The sequence below is a fragment of the Moschus berezovskii genome, chromosome 2 (assembly GCF_049115385.1).
Source record: "Moschus berezovskii isolate FMDL1 chromosome 2, NW_MosBer_1.0, whole genome shotgun sequence".
NCBI lineage: Eukaryota > Metazoa > Chordata > Mammalia > Artiodactyla > Moschidae > Moschus > Moschus berezovskii.
This window is the reverse complement of record NC_142461.1, coordinates 49,480,468-49,496,966: the sequence shown is the minus strand read 5'-3', so window position 1 is coordinate 49,496,966 and position 16,499 is coordinate 49,480,468.

The following is a 16,499-nucleotide window of genomic DNA, read 5'->3' as shown; positions in this document are numbered from 1 at the left end:
TTTTCCTCTCTCCTAAAAATTTCTTGATTTATGATTGTGAGATCCTCATGGCCAAATGACAAAGGGCTAAGGTTTGATGGCATAAAAGTAAGCACTGACTAATGTGTTCCTAAAGAACGTTTGGAAGCAGTAAAATCCAGTTATTTTGGCTTGATTTTACAATTAGAGAATAAAGCTTTAAGAATGTATTTCACTTCAGAATTCTATCAATGACATAAACTTTGTCTCTGGTTTTAAACTTTTTGTCTCTATCCTTTTATGAAATTAGATCCATTCACAATAATAATTAATAGTGAAAACAGTGAACATGAATTATGATAGCTATCTAGAAGCACGACATTAAATTAATACATTGTTCTCAACATTCTTACCTAATCAGAGATAATTTTAAATTTTATTGCTGTGAGGATTTAAACTGAATTAGGAATATGTTTTATTAAAAATTATAAATAGAGTCTGAAAAGACTATAGCTCTTAGGTAGGGGTAATATTTAAGAACATGGTTTATTTTTCATCATTTTTTAAGTTCACATATCCATATTAAAATTTTGACACAGTTCAGACATCAACACATAGGCAAAGTACAAGATTATTTGAGTCCATCTCTGGCTTAAGTTTACTGGTTAAAATGGAATTGTCTATAGCAACCAAAAGCAATTCCTTCTCAGCTACACCATCTGGTTATGCCCAATGCGTAGGGAGCTGTTTTGAACTCATTTCATTTTCAGGGGCTTACATTTCCTTAATAAAAGATTTTCTGTTGTCCTTGGTAAGAGCCAGGGCTCACCAATCAAGAACCAGTAATTAATTCCCTTTAACAAGCTCTCCAACAATCTTATACCACTGCAAATTAAATTCAAGCTGCTGGGAGTATTCTACTCTTTTCTTATTCTCTCTTACATCTCATGCCTTCTCCTATCTCCCCATTTCCATTAAGAAATACTATTATCACAGTATGCATTAAAAAAAAAATTTGGTTTAGGGATTGTGCGTGTGTGTGTGCTAAGTAGCTTCACTCATGTCTAACTCTTCGCGACCCCATGGACTGTAGCCCACCAGGTTCCTCTGTCCATGCAATTCTTCCAGTAAGAATACTGAAGTGCGTGGCCATGCCCTCCTCCAGGGGATCTTCTTGACCCAGGGATCAAACCTGTGTCTCCTGTATCTCCTGCAATGGCAGATGAGTTACTTACCACTGAGCCACCTGGGAAGCCCTTAAGGATTACTAGACAACAATTTATTTAGAGATTTGCTGTTTGTGTTTAAAGAGAACTTCCCTGTAGCTCAAATGGTAAAGAATTTTCCTGCAATTAAGGAGACCAGGGTTCAGTCCCTGGGTTGGGAAGGGATGTTTGTGTTTAATGTGTGTGTTAGTTAGTCTGTCTGACTCTTTGTGACCCCATGCATGGCTGTAGCCCACCAGGCTTCTCTGTCTATGGGATTCTCCAGGCAAGAATATTGTAGTGGGTTGCCATTCATTTCTCCAGGGGACCTTCCTGACCCAGGAATTGAACCCAGGTCTCCTGAGTTCCTGGAGGATTCTTTACTGTCTGAGCCACCAGGGAAGTGTTTTTTAACATGTCCTTACAACTGATAGTAGCATACTTTTACAAGAAAAGATTGAATAACTTCCAACTCAAAGAATAAAGTATATTTCATCAGTAAAGGAAAATCTCCAATTAAAGTATCCTGATCAATTTTTTTAATCAGGCGAAGTGTCTATAAATATATAGGGACAAGAGAATAGAAAAACTGTTATCTAGACCCATTGGTAGAGTTGGAAAGCATGAAATCATGAATCAGGATCTGATTTGTAGAATGACCTTTCCATACATGTAAAAGATTCAAACTTGAATGTTTGTTTGATTTGGATAAATATAGATCAATAGGTTGTCATGAACAAAGAAGCTAAATTTCAAAAGGCCATTTTATTTCTAGTTCCCTGAATAAATGTGTAAATAAATATATAAATATTTAAAAGCATCTATTTTCTAAATAAATATATCTATAAATTTTCATATATAAGATTATACCTTCAGTTCAGTTCAGTTCAGTTCAGTCGCTCAGTCGTGTCCGACTCTCCGCGACCCCGTGAATCACAGCACGCCAGGCCTCCCTGTCCATCACCAACTCCCGGAGTACACTCAAACTCATGTCCACAGAGTCGGTGATGCCATCCAGCCATCTCATTCTCCGTCGTCCCCTTCTCCTCCCGCCCCCAACCTTTCCCAGCATCAGAGTCTTTTCCAGTGAGTCAACTCGTCGCATGAGGTGGCCAAAGTATTGCAGTTTCAGCTTTAGCATCAGTCCCTCCAATGACTTATCAGCAAAAAATATATGCAGTGTTTGTCTCAGTCAATGGTAATAGGACAAGGATGAAAAGTAAAGCTTAAATAAATTATGAAGGTATATTTGGTTAGTACAGATTCAAGTTTTCCCAAAGTTTTACAACTAATAGAAATCATCTCTGATCATTGTTAAAACTAGCTATTTAAAAAGAGAAGTTGATATTTTTAAAATAATAGTGGCAACCCACTACAGGTCTTAAAATCAATCAAATAGGTCATAAATAATTTTAAAAAGTGAAACACAATACAGTAATACAGAACATTGTAAACCTGAAGCTATTAGATTGAATTGCAGTGAGTGAGGGTTATTGGTATTTTCCAAAACTTTACTTTCAGGATATATGTTGTCCTGACATACACACAAACTTATGCTTGTACTGAAGCACAGAAGGAAATATACATCTTGTTGTGAGCTACAGTGAAAATGTATAAATACCACTGCATTAAACACATATTAAGTTTTACCTTTGTCTCTCAAAATTAAAAGCTTTAAAAGTGTTGGAAAAGCCTTCAGTTAGTGGTATTTTGGGTTAAAAACTTTCATTGAGTGACAAAATTGTTCCCAGTTTTATGAGAAACTAAACAACAATCAAGAAGAATATGTTGCAGTCCTAATGGGACGAGTGTCATTTATCTAAATATGGAAAATGACAACAGACATTCTTGTCCATTAATATAATCTACTCTAAGCCAAAAGTTGAATCTGTTTTCTATTTGTCAGCTAAAATCAAACAAGCCATAGTAGATAACATATTCTACACTTGAAAATTAACAGAGCTGACCTTTTCATCATACTAAGACTATTAAAACCTACATAACCTTTCACTTGCAGCATGTTCTGAAATCTACATGTTTTTGTGTACAATATCAATGAGAGACATATCATTTTAGAAAAAGATTTAAAAAATCTACAGAATGCTTTGTTTCAAAGTTGATACACATGTTAAATTGGAAACAATTTAAAGTTTTCTTTTCAAGTTTTCTGCAAATTTACATACATATATATGTATTTACTGATTTTAGCTCTGATGTCAAAATAACCATACCTTTGAATCTGTATCATGTGCACAAAAAATTAAAAAAATTTTCTTTATTCTGTAGCTTAAGATTATAGATATGAAGGGCTGAGTTATCTTAAAGACTGTAGTCTTAAATTTCTTTGAATTTTAGCTTCAATTACGTTGGTCATATGATCTAGAGGCTAGCTTGTGATCCTCAAAGTTTTTGTTATACCCCTGTGATTTGTAATAAAGAATTCAAATAGAAATTATTAGAACATGTTGCTTCTGTAACTACTTTGAACTATGTTCAACACAGTCTTCCTGGCACCATAGTTGTTTTTATTTTTCTTTTCATTTAAATTGACTATTCTGCAAGGGGATGGAGAGAAGGTGGAGAGAGGAAGGAAAATCCTCTTTTCTCTATAATAAAGTGTTTGGCTAGAACAGGCAAGGCAAGAATTTCAGAAGGGTAATGAGTCATTCTAGAGTCTTCTCTCACTTTTCAAATGGTGTGCTTTTTTCTTAAAAAATCAATAGTTGAAAGTTTGTTGTTTTGATTCTGATTAACATTACCTAAATAGTAATTTTATAGAATAAATAAATTGATTTTGTATCCTTTAAATGCCCTTTTAGATACCATAGGCTATAAAAACACCAATCTCACATCTTTTACAATTCTTGTACCATCGTGTTTTAATTGTTCAAATAAAGACTCTCCCAGAAATCTTACTGCATGTAAAATATGAGTCAGATTTTACTTTGAGGAAACACTGGAAATGAAATGGAAAACATTCAGGTTATTTTTATAAAATGAAAAATAGTGTACTTTTGCTTAAAATATAATGTCTTAAAGGAAATATATAGCTTTAGCTTTATTATTAGTTTGACTTAGTTACATGCTGTTCCTGAAATTCATAAAAAGTAAGGTTTAGACTAATATATAACTGATCTCTTCCAGAGTATGTAGTTACTACATATAAAAGAGTTTCTTAACCTTGTCTTTGTAGTCTGTAAATAAAGTAAGCCATTAAAAAGTACATTTCAGTTTGAAAGGGACAGCATCTTGTGAACTCGGCCTTGGATGTAGATGTCTCAAGAATGGTGCAAGAGCCACTTACAAAACAGAAACACACACACACACACACACACAGACACCCACCCACCCATATATAGAATTCCCATTGAATTAAAAAAAAGTAAAATTTGGCATACATTGAGAAAAACTGAGAGAATTATGAGAGTTTTTAGAGGAATTTATATACTTGTGAGGTTTAACCATACATTCTCAAATTTCTCTCCTCTAATTTTTATTAAGGGAATCAGTGCATTCTACAGGGAAAAGTTCAGGCTCTTGAGCTACAATGACTAGGGTTCATTCTTAGTTTTTCCACTTATAAACTGTAGAACCTGAATATTTTCAACCTTTCCTATCTCAGTTTTCTCCTCTGCACTTGAGGATAATGTAAGATCTTCCACAAGGAGCTATTCTAAGAATTTAATGAGATAGGCTATGAAAAGTATTTAGCATAGTGTATGGCTCAGATGAAGTGTTCATAAATGTCAATTAACAATGATATACTCTTTCTAATTAAATAATGGTAAATGTTGAGAAATGCATATATATAAAGAGGGAAATTAAAATATGCCCATTATTCATAATTCAAATATTCTGAAATAGCAATGCTGCATTACCTTCTAGTATATGAAACTAGAATATACATGTGTGTGGGGGGGTCTATTTCCACACTTACTTCCACATACATATCTAGAAATGATAATTTGTATTTGTATTTTTTTTATTGTATTATCTTGTTTCGATACAAGATTTAAAGAGAATTCTCCATGCCATCAGGCAATCATAGGTGCTTCTTAGATGTCTTAAGACTTGAAAAATTAGGCCAGTTCTGTGGTGTATGTGTGTGTCAGAGGTTCTTTATTGTTGTGTTGTTGAATGGAATCCCGAAGCCCCAGCAACTTTCCTACTAACTATATGGAAGAGAATGAATCACATCACATATCCTGAAAATATCTCATCCAAATAAAAACAATAGAGTCTTCTGTGATCACACACACACACATATAAAACACACAAGCCTAGAATCCCTAGCCTCTTTCCATAATGCAGAAACACTGGTTGCTATTTTTGACCCACATACTTACAAACTTCCAATACTGCTTCTCTACTGTTATTTTTCATTTGCCTCCTTCTATAGTTTTAAACTTGGATTAACCCAGAAGTTCTCTTCCCAACTAATATGATTTATACGTATTCAAATTTTCAGAAAATTACTCTCTAAAACATCAATTTGCCCACATTCTTTCTCTCTCCTCCCTCTTTCTTTCTCTCTTTGTCCTTTCTCTCCTTTCCTCCTTCTCCTTTGACATTATCCACTCTGCTGTTACTGTTTGAGTGTCTTTTTTCATCTCCCTGGAATTCCCTGGTGGCTCAGACAGTAAAGATTCCTCCTGCAATGCCAGAGACCTGGGTTCAATCCTTGGGTTGGGAAGATCCCCTGGAGAAGGGCATGGCTACCCACTCCAATATTCTGGCCTGGAGAATTCCATGGACAGAGGAGCCTGGTGGGCTACAGCCCACGGGGTCACAAAAAGTTGGACATGACTGAGCGACTTTCACTTTTCTCATCTCTCTATACTTGTATAAAATTTAATTTTCCTACAAAATCCAGGATTATTCCTGGATCTTCTGTGATATCTCCTTTACCTTTCATGATAGTCTCCATTGAACTCTAGTGCAAACTATGGGATATACCTTTCACTTAGCATGTAGACAAAATTACTTATTAATGGGATCTTTACTTAGAATTGGAAAGTGTTTGAGACTCTTCACCTAATCTCCAGGAGTCCACGTGGAAACTGTCTCATTCCTGTATCTTCCCCATTGTCCTCAAATTTTTTCAGTGTTTTTGCTTTATTAAATCCATTTGTTTAGATTGTTTTGCCTTACCATTTTCCTTGTTGATGTAAGATTAATGTAATTTCAACTATTGTCATATTAATTGAATTTTACTGGCAAAAAATGTAAGAACCAAAGTAATACCACTGGGACCCAATTCTCCAGTCAAGTTATTATTCATAACTACTTTTTGGGAGAATCTTGCAAAATGTCAAGAGTTCACAAGGTAGATGATCTCCAAGATAAAGATAAAATTTTAGTGACAGATTAATTTCTTATACCTTTTTTACAAGATTATCCAAATTCTTAGAACAAAGGTTGTAAAAGTCTGAAGTGATGTGAAAGAAAAGAAAAAGAATAGAATCAACTGAATCTCCTATGAATCTGTCTGCTGCTGCTGCTGCTAAGTCACTTCAGTCGTGTCTGACTCTGTGTGACCCCATAGATGGAAGCCCACCAGGCTCCCCCGTCCCTGGGATTCTCCAGGCAAGAACACTGGAGTGGGTTGCCATTTCCTTTCCAGGATGCTAAAGGGCCAGAACATTTGGAAAGGGGAGCCTAACATTAGCAACACCACTTAGTGATGCTATTACTTTTTTCTTCCATTTTCTGTCCCCCATACTATCTAAACTAGAGCTAAGAGCAGAAACTAAGACTGCTAACACTAAGAGCAGAGGCTCCTACATGACAGTTGTTTAAAAAGTTCATAATGTTCTATACACCTATTTCTCTTTTGCTGTCTCGTATACAGGGTTAAGGTTACCATCTTTCCAAAGTCCATATATATGCATTAGTATACTGTATTGATGTTTTTCTTTCTGGCTTACTTCACTCTGTATAATAGGCTCCAATTTCATCCACCTCATTAGAACTGATTCAAATGTATTCTTTTGATGGCTGAAAAATACTCCATTGTGTATATGTACCAAAGCTTTCTTATCCATTCGTCTGCAGATGGACATCTAGGTTGCTTCCATGTCCTCGATATTATAAACAGTGCTGCAATGAACATTGGAGTACATGTGTTTCTTTGAACACATGTACACCCAGGGCGGATTCATGTCAATGTATGGCAAAACCAACCAATATATTTTCGTAAAGTAATTAGCCTCCAATAAAAAAAAATAAAAAATAAAAAGTTCATAATGATATTGATGTAATGGTGTATATCCCAATTTGAAAAGAACATTTTGTCATGGTTTTGAGAACTTACATTTAGTGGAAAAATGAGCGTCACAAAAATGTGGGCATACCACAATGCTCCAATAATGATGATCCTGCTTAAATATTTTTATCTAGATTTAAAATTATATTTTTATGCACAGAGCAGTGTTTCTTAACTTGGGGCAATTGTAACTTGATAGAAGGTATTTAGCAATGGAGAAGGCAATGGCAAGCCACTACAGTACTCTTGCCTGGAAAATCGCATGGACAGAGGAGCCTGGTGGGCTGCAGTCCATGGGGTCGCTACTAGTCGGACACGACTGAGCGACTTCACTTTCACTTTTCACTTTCACATACATGCATAGGACAGCCCCATGTCAAAGAATCATCTGGCCTAGATGTAAGTAGTGCTAAGGTTGAGACACTTGGGCTTAGAATTTCTAAAAGGAGTGTATTTTCTTGGTGGGTCCTTCAGCATCAGAGAATGGACCTCTCATTAACTTGAGGAACAGAGCTTCCTGAATATCCTTCAGGGTAAGACACTTGAACAAAAATTGCTCCAGGCACTAGATACAAATCATATTCCTACAGAAGGTTAAGAAGCATGCTTATCAACCTGTTGGATGTACTATAGGAGAGCTGCCACTTTCTCCATAAATATTCATCACTATGGAAACCTTCCCACATCCATGAACTCTTATAACCTTAAATGGCAAGCATATATTTTATAAGGATGGTGAGAAAAAAAGCAAATACATTTCTATACTGGCATCTTACTGAATGTTTTATTAGAGATTCTAGACTAGTTTTAAAAAAAGTATTTAATCTGGGCTGCTCATTAAAATCTCCTGAGGAAACTTTATAAATTCTGATGCTCAAATTTTAGATGATTAAAAGATTATGTGAAAAATTGTGGTGCTGGGGTCCAGGCATCACTATATTGTAAAAACTCCTCGACTGATTCTAAGTTGTAATAAAGGCTGGGAACCGTTCTTCTAGCTTTTATCAAGAAGGCTTCACCTTTAAAAGGGTTGACCTGAACTTCCCTGGCAGTCCAGGGGTTAAGACTCTGAGCTTCCAATGCAGGGGCTTGAGTTCAGTCCCTGGTTGGGGAACTAAGATCCCACATGCCACAAGGCCAAATTAAATAAATACACAAAAGTTTAAAAGGCTGATCTGAAACCCTACTATATTAATGAGTTAAATGCTCCAAATTCAAGAGGGATGGTTTAGGTGTTACTTTGTGAGCATTAAGGTGAGTGCTGAGTTTTAGAATGATTACTGAAAGAATTTTTTAAAAGATGGCAAGCAGTTGGGAGTGGGCAACTATTTTTTCCAGTTCCTGTATATCTTCACATGTTGAAAGTAATGAAAGCAGAATAGCTTCCTACTGTACTTCAAGGGCAAAACCAGGTTTTGACTAGAATGGGATTATAAGACACATCATGCCACGGAAAGTAAAATTTGATTTCGTCCCTAAAAATTTCCCTGAGCAGGGGAAATGGTGTAAACAAGCCATCTGTGTTGTGATGTGAAACACATTCCGTGGTGGTGGCCCTTGCAGGGTGCCCATATTATTTGCAAAAAAAGGAGGGATATTTGCTGTGGGACCAAAGACAGTGGGAATTCTGATCAACTTGTTTTCTAAATTTGCACAAAATTATTCCCGTGAGGAGATGAGATATTCAGAAGTCAGGCAATGGATGAATTAGTATAAATCTAAAAATTAAATAAAATCCAGTATTGGCAAAGCAGAGCTTTGATGCTGCTCTACATAAACACAAAAATGAACTGTTAAATTTAGAAATGAACAGATTCAAATGCAGTTTGTCCTTTTTCTATCTATAGCAGGAATCCTTCTGATCATGTACTGTACATTTGATGGAAGCATGTGGCTGTGGCAAATGTCCCCCAGGAACGGATCCAAAACAGAAGTTCAATTTGCTTGAAGCTCTTTAAAGTGTTCCAGGGGTGCAAAGTGGACTGAACACCCCCAAATTCTTACAGTACCTTTGAAAATATTGAAATAGACAAAAGGAGATAGCAGAGATGTGAAACTTGAAAAAGCACAAGTTTATTTTATCAGAAACATTTTGTTTTCAATGAAAGATGCATTTTAATAAAATTAAAAAAAATCATCTGCTCCATCTTCTGGACCTGCTATCATTCCCTCTTTTTTTTTTTTTTTAAAGTCTCTAAGGTGTGGGCTGTCCCTGTGTCTTGAATTTAGACAGGCCTGAGTATAAATTCCCGGTCTAGCTCCTATAACCCTGGATTTCAGGAAGCTGATTGGCATCATCAATCCAGAATTTTCTTTCCAATAAAATGGAAATAATGGCATTTCCTTCGATAGTTGTAAGGATTACTTTGGTGGCAATGAAATCATGTCAGACTTGTAAAATAGACTATTATTCAGCAATAAAGAAGGTACATGCATAGCATGGATGAATCTCAATAGTATTATGCTAAGTCAGACTCAAGAAGCTGTATACTATTTGTTTATATTACACTCTAGAAAAGGCAAAGCTGTAGGGACTGAAAACAAATCAGTGGGTGCCAGGGGTTAAGGGTGGGGTGAGGACTTACTGCAAAGAGACAGGAAATTTTGAGGGTGATGAAAATATCCTATAATCTTGATGGTGGTGCTGGTTATACCACTCTTCATAGAACAGTATAAACAAAATAAATGACCTGCACCATGTAAACCATGTCAGTAAAAATCCACCACCCCCCACCAAAGATAATGTATTAAAAGGCTAAATGCAAAAATAAAGATTAAAAAACTTGGAAGTGCCTATCATGTTGGTCTATAAACATACTTTTGTCACCTCTACTCTGTTTCAAAGCCAAATAATTTAAATAAAAAATCTACCTTTGAATTCAATTCTTTACTACTTTATCCTTTACTTGTAAATTTTTGCTCTCTCACAAAATACCAATGACTAATTTATTGTCAAATCCACTGTTTTCTTCAAGCTCTTTAATGTATTTAAAGTTTCTTACAGTAGTACGCAGACTTCCCAGGTGACAGTGGTAAAGAATCTGCAGAAGACACAGGAGATTTGGGTTTGATTCCTGGATTGAGAAGATCCCCTGAAGTAGGAAGTGGCTACCCGCTACAGGTCTCTTGCCTGGAAAATTCCATGGACAGAGGAGCCTGAAGGGCTACAGTCCATATGAGGCAAAAAGTTGGACACAACTGAGCAACTGACCATGCATGCACAGCCTTGTGCAGTGGAAGTATCATAGCCAATGAGGTTTACTGAGGTGCAATTATTTCTAAACAAAATTTCTTACAATGCTTCTTTCTTGCTACTGTTTGCTTTCTACATTCTTCACAGGTTCTTTCTTTTTCTGTCCATAAGCATATTAATTCCTCAAAGTTTTTACCAGTTCATTTTTTTAAATCATTTTTTGCATTCATACCTGCTTTTGTACAATTTCAACCCTGAATGACTTTCAAAAAATAGGTACCTAGAGGTACCTATTGTCCCAGTTTCCAAAAACAGATCCAATTTTTATTTACCTGTAGATTAGCTCTGATTCTAATAATAATAGCTTTCCAATTAAAAGTGTTCCAGGATTATTTGCTAATTAACTACTTTCTTACTGATTTTATGTGTCACCATTATAATTTATATGGTATCTTGTTATACTGTGAGTGTGTGTAAACATCGTTTTTCTAGGGTTTCCTTTCTGTTCCAGTGATGTGTCATTTCCTGAGCAATTATCATTGTATGTCTCATTATGGTAATGTTATATTTTTATTTCTGATAATGCAAGTTTCCTTCACTACTTGTTTTTTCATTTCTTCTTCTTGGCTGATTTCGTCAGTGTATTATTCCAGATGAAAATTAGAATTATTTTATGAGGTTTCTCATGAATGGATTATGGTTGCTTTACTTGTATAAATTATATGAAGGTAAATAACATCTTGACAATATCAATCTTTCCTTCCAGTAACATATTTATTTCTACGTTTATTTGTCTTCTTTATTATCTTCAGTAAAGTTGCATGGCATCCAGTCCCATCACTTCATGGCAAATAGATAGGGAAACAGTGGAAACAGTGCCTGACTTTATTTTTGGGGGCTCCAGAATCACTGCAGATGATGATTGTAGCCATGAAAGTAAAAGACGCTTACTCCTTGGGAGGAAAGTTATAACCAACCTAGACAGCATTTTAAAAAGCAGAGACATTACTTTGTTAACAAAGATCAATCTAGTCAAGGCTAAGGTTTTTCCAGTGGTCATGTATGGATGTGAGAGTTGGACTATAAAGAAAGCTGAGTGCCAAAGAATTAATGCTTTTGAACTGTGGTGTTGGAGAAGACTCTTGAGAGTCCATTGGACAGCAAGGAGATCCAACCAACACCTCTTACAGGAGATCAGTCCTAGGTTTTCACTGGAAGGACTGATGCTGAAGCTGAAGCTCCAATACTTTGGCCACCTGATGTGAAGAGCTGACTCATTTGAAAAGACCCTCATGCTGGGAAAGATTGAGGGCAGGAGGAGAAGGGGATGACAGAGGATGAGTTGGTTGCATGGCATCACCGACTCAATGGACATGAGTTTGGGTAAACTCTGGGAGTTGGTGATGGACAGGGAGGCCTGGCGTGCTGCAGCTCATGGGGTCGCAAAGAGTCGGACATGACTGAGCGACTGAACAGAGCTGAACTGAAAGTTGTGTACCTTTCTTCATGTAGGTTCTATTTATCATTTGGCTAAGAATTTTATGTATTTTTCTGCTATTATGATTAGAATAACTCCTCATTACTTTTTGATCTGATTTTTGCTGCTTAACAGAAGAGGAATTTCCCTGTTGTTTCAGTAATATTTTAGTTTATCCTCTTAGTTTTTCTAATTAAACAATCATTTCATTTTAAACATTAATAATTTTATCTATTTCAAGAAATTTGCCTCATTCATTTCTCCTGTCTTGTTGATTTGATCAGAACTTCCCAAACTATGTTAAATAGCTGTGGTGCTATAAATCAACTTTATCTTAGACCAATTTTTTGATGATAATGCTTTGTGCTTCCCCATTAGCCAAATAAGTATTAATTTAAGATTTTAAAAGCTCTTGATAAAGAATTATGTATCTAGTGCATTTGATTTTTTTTTCATAATGAGGTATTTTTTTTCTGAATGCTTTTATTTGAAACTTTTGAGATACATATCACATTGGCCCCCTTTCATATGATGAAATAAAGATTTATGATGTACATGAGGTAGGAGGAAGGAGAAAATACATGGTCTCACTGATACATTATTTATTAAGTTCCCTGAGCTCCTAAGATTACATAAGGGCATAAATGTCATCAGTATCCAAAAATATTCACTAATAATTGAACATTTTTAAATTTAGTCCTTTTCTTGTGAACTTATCTCATTGTAATAATATTAATTTTCTGTGTTATATTGATTTTAGACACTATTACTCAATTCATTTGAATTGTAGAACAAAATAGTAAATATTAGAAAATATATATGATTTCTTGATTGAAAAAAAAGTTGAGCAACTCCTAAAGTCATGCTGAAATCCAGTGATACACGAGGTTCTGAGAGATTTAAGCCAGTACAGTCTGTAAGGAAGAAAACATCAAAAAGGTTAATGACATTAATGCATTTGAGAAAATGCTTTGACTCTAAGGGATCAAAAATTCCTTGGAAACTAAATGGAGTTCTCCAGAAATTTTGCCAGAAGGACTTTTCTAGGATAATTAGGAAAATGTTTTCATATAATTATACTGGAGAAATATTTTAAAAAATTCTTTACATTTAATTTATTTTTATTTTAGACTGGAAATTAGCTCATATTTCAATCCCAAGCTATATTTTGTTAGATATAAGTGAACACATTTCATAAATTTATTTCTGTTTTAGATAAAGCCCCAATATCTTTTTTTAAAATTATTTTTTGAAACTACCTACTATGAAAATGCAGTTTATTTTAACTGAATTAACTTAAAGTTTCTACCATTCTAAGATAATGAAGACCTCCATGGACACTAATTAATTTCTAATATTAAAACATTTTTATGTCATGGGATTAAAACTTATTTGCTCTTGGAATATCATTTTCTTGACAGTCCTTGGAATACTAGTCATTAGAATTTTATTCTTAGGTTATTTTAGTTGTTATGACATGTATTACTTTTGGAATTGGAAAAAATTAAGAAAACATTTTGAAAGATTTGCTAATATAGAATATACTAGAATAGTAGTATATGTTATAGTATATATTATATATTTTAGTATAGAATGTCTAGAATAGGTTTCTTTACTTACAAATGAAACTGGTCTGTGGGGTTTTTTTTTTGTGTATGTGGTATCCTTGTCAGGTATTTGGTACATGACTGCACTGACTTGTCAATTAAGATGCTTACAAATGTTACAATATTTAAACAGTATAGAAATTTGTCTTATATAAAAATTACTAGAATTGTTACATTGTATTCAATAGGGATTTTTTGATAATTATATATTTTCTATAATTATTATGTTATTTCAGAATCTGCTTTCTTTAAATAAGTTTTGGAAATTTCTATTAATAAACTGTTAAGCTCTATGGCTGTGTGCCTGTTCCCAATTGTGTCTGACTCTTTACAACCCCATGAAATGTAGCCTGCCAGGCTCCTTTTTCATGGGATTTTCCAGGTAAGAATACTGGAGTGAATTGCCATTTCTTCCCCCAGGATATCTTCCTGACCCAGGGATCGAACCTGTGTCTCTTGTATCTCTTGCATCGGTAAGAAGATTCTTTACCTCTGGGGGCTTCCCAGGTGGCTCAGTCCCTGGGTCAAGAAGATCCCCTGGAGGAGGAAATGGTAACCCACTCCAGTATTCTTGCCTGGAGAATCCCATGGACAGAGGAAAATGGTGGGCTACAGTCCATGACGTCCCAAAGTATCAGACACCATAGCATGAATCCAGTAACAGTAACTCACGTGGGAAGCCCAAGCTCTATGGTTACATGGCCATAATAAATTTATAAAAATATATATCAATAGTAAACTTTCTTGCAGCAAATTTTGTGTAATTGTACTTTCCCTAATATTTTAATGGTTAACATTTTGTTTCTTTATGCTCATGTACACATTGAATGCATTAAGTACAATTTGTATTTTCTGATTTATTCAAAAATGTTACATAACAACATTTACATTTAGAATTTTGTTAGGTTTACAATTATTTACAATTATTTTTATTTATGTCTCTGTTTAACTGGTTTCAATGTCTATGGAATCTTTCAAGAATACTATATTGTCAAACTTTTTGTTTTCTTTACCTCAAAGTCTGTTGAATAGCTCTTCAATCTTTTTTTCAACAAGAGGATATGGGTATTAAATTTCCTAAGCCTTAACATTATTTAAGATTATCTTTATTTTGCTTCCACAGATTAAATATAAACTTTTAATTCCAAATAAATGCAAATTCAAAGACAGCTGACAGAATTGGAGAGGATTTTTTTTAAGTAAACATGTTAGAAATACTTCACTATCAAGTAAAAATAGACAACATAGAAACTACAAGAAAATTGGAGTTTCAAAGGAGAAAAACAGAAAACAAAAAAAAAAAGTAGACAAGTATTTAAGAGGGAAAATAGGAGAGAGGCAAGGTAAGAAGAATTCAGCACATCTATGAAAGTAGCCTTAAAGAAGTAAAGCAAAGCGATAGAATACAACAAATACTAAAGACTATCATTCAAGAAAATTTCCTGAGAAGACAATCCTACTTATTGAAAGGACAGCCTGAAAAGTTTACCCAATATTGTTAGCACCAAGGAATATTCCAATATTTCTATTGTATTTTAATAACAAAAGAGAGTTGTTGTTGCTGTTCAGTCACTAAGTTGTGTTCATCTCTTTTCAACTCCATAACAAAGGGTGAGGGACCTATGAATATTCAGATAAAAAGACAAAGGAAAGAAAGTTTGATTGATCTGAGTCTGTGTTAAAACATTTTATGCTAAGAAAAATGCAAGCCAAAGATTTTACACAGAGCCAAAATGACCTTCCATAATAAAAGTCACAAGAGCTATGAACACACAAGAATTTAGAGGATATTGTTCTCAATGGCTCTCCCTGAAAACTATACAAACAAAAATTTCACATATGCTAAGAAACAATTAGAAAATTTTCTGCATAAGAGTTACTGTGTGTGTGTGCGCGCGTTGCTCAGTCTTATCTGACTTGCCACCCTGTGGTCTGCAGCCAGACAGGCTCCTCTGTCCATGCAATTTTCCAGGAAAGAATTCTGAAGTGGTTTGCCATTTCCTCCTCCAGGGGGTCTTCCCGACCCAGGGATCGAACACGTATCTCCTGTGTCTCCTCCATTGACAAGTGGATGTTTTACCATTAAGCCACCTGGAAATCGCCACATAGGCCAGTACCAGAGTTACTGGTAGGGTATTAAAGCAGAGAGAATCAAGGGATTCCCTAGCTACAACTTTCTCAGCACAATCAGTAGCTGAGAAAAGGTGTTGGGTATTTTGAAGGAAGCGAAAGAGCAAATCAATTTGGAAGACTATTTCCATAGTCAGATAATGCTGGAACAAGTCCTCCTGACATTTGCTACCTACAGAACCCTGAAGACAAATACCAAGAAAAGATGGAACCTCCCCTCTCCGCCTCCACCAAAAGCACCATGAGAAATTGAACCACCTCTCCAGATTCCTAGGCAGATGAACAGACAAGTGGAATGACCCTTGTTGAACTGCAAGATATTAACAGTTGCTGAAGCTGCTCTGATTGGGGATGGTTTGTTCAAGCTTTATATATCCTCAATTGGATGTTGTGAGTAACAAAGTATTTTTTAAAAACAATAAATACAAAAAATTGACAAATGCAAATAATTACCTTTAGTCACTTTTTTCCCCCTTCAAAACTCTATTTTCTTTTGTTTAGTGTTACAGACAAGTCCAAAAATAACCTGATTTTATTGTTTTGTTTTGCTTTGCTTTTGTCATCTTCCTGGATGGGTGTATCCTAAAACTTCAGTTTAAAAAAGAACAACAACAATAATAACAATAACACAATACTATCCTGATCTGTCTTGCAATGTAAGTAA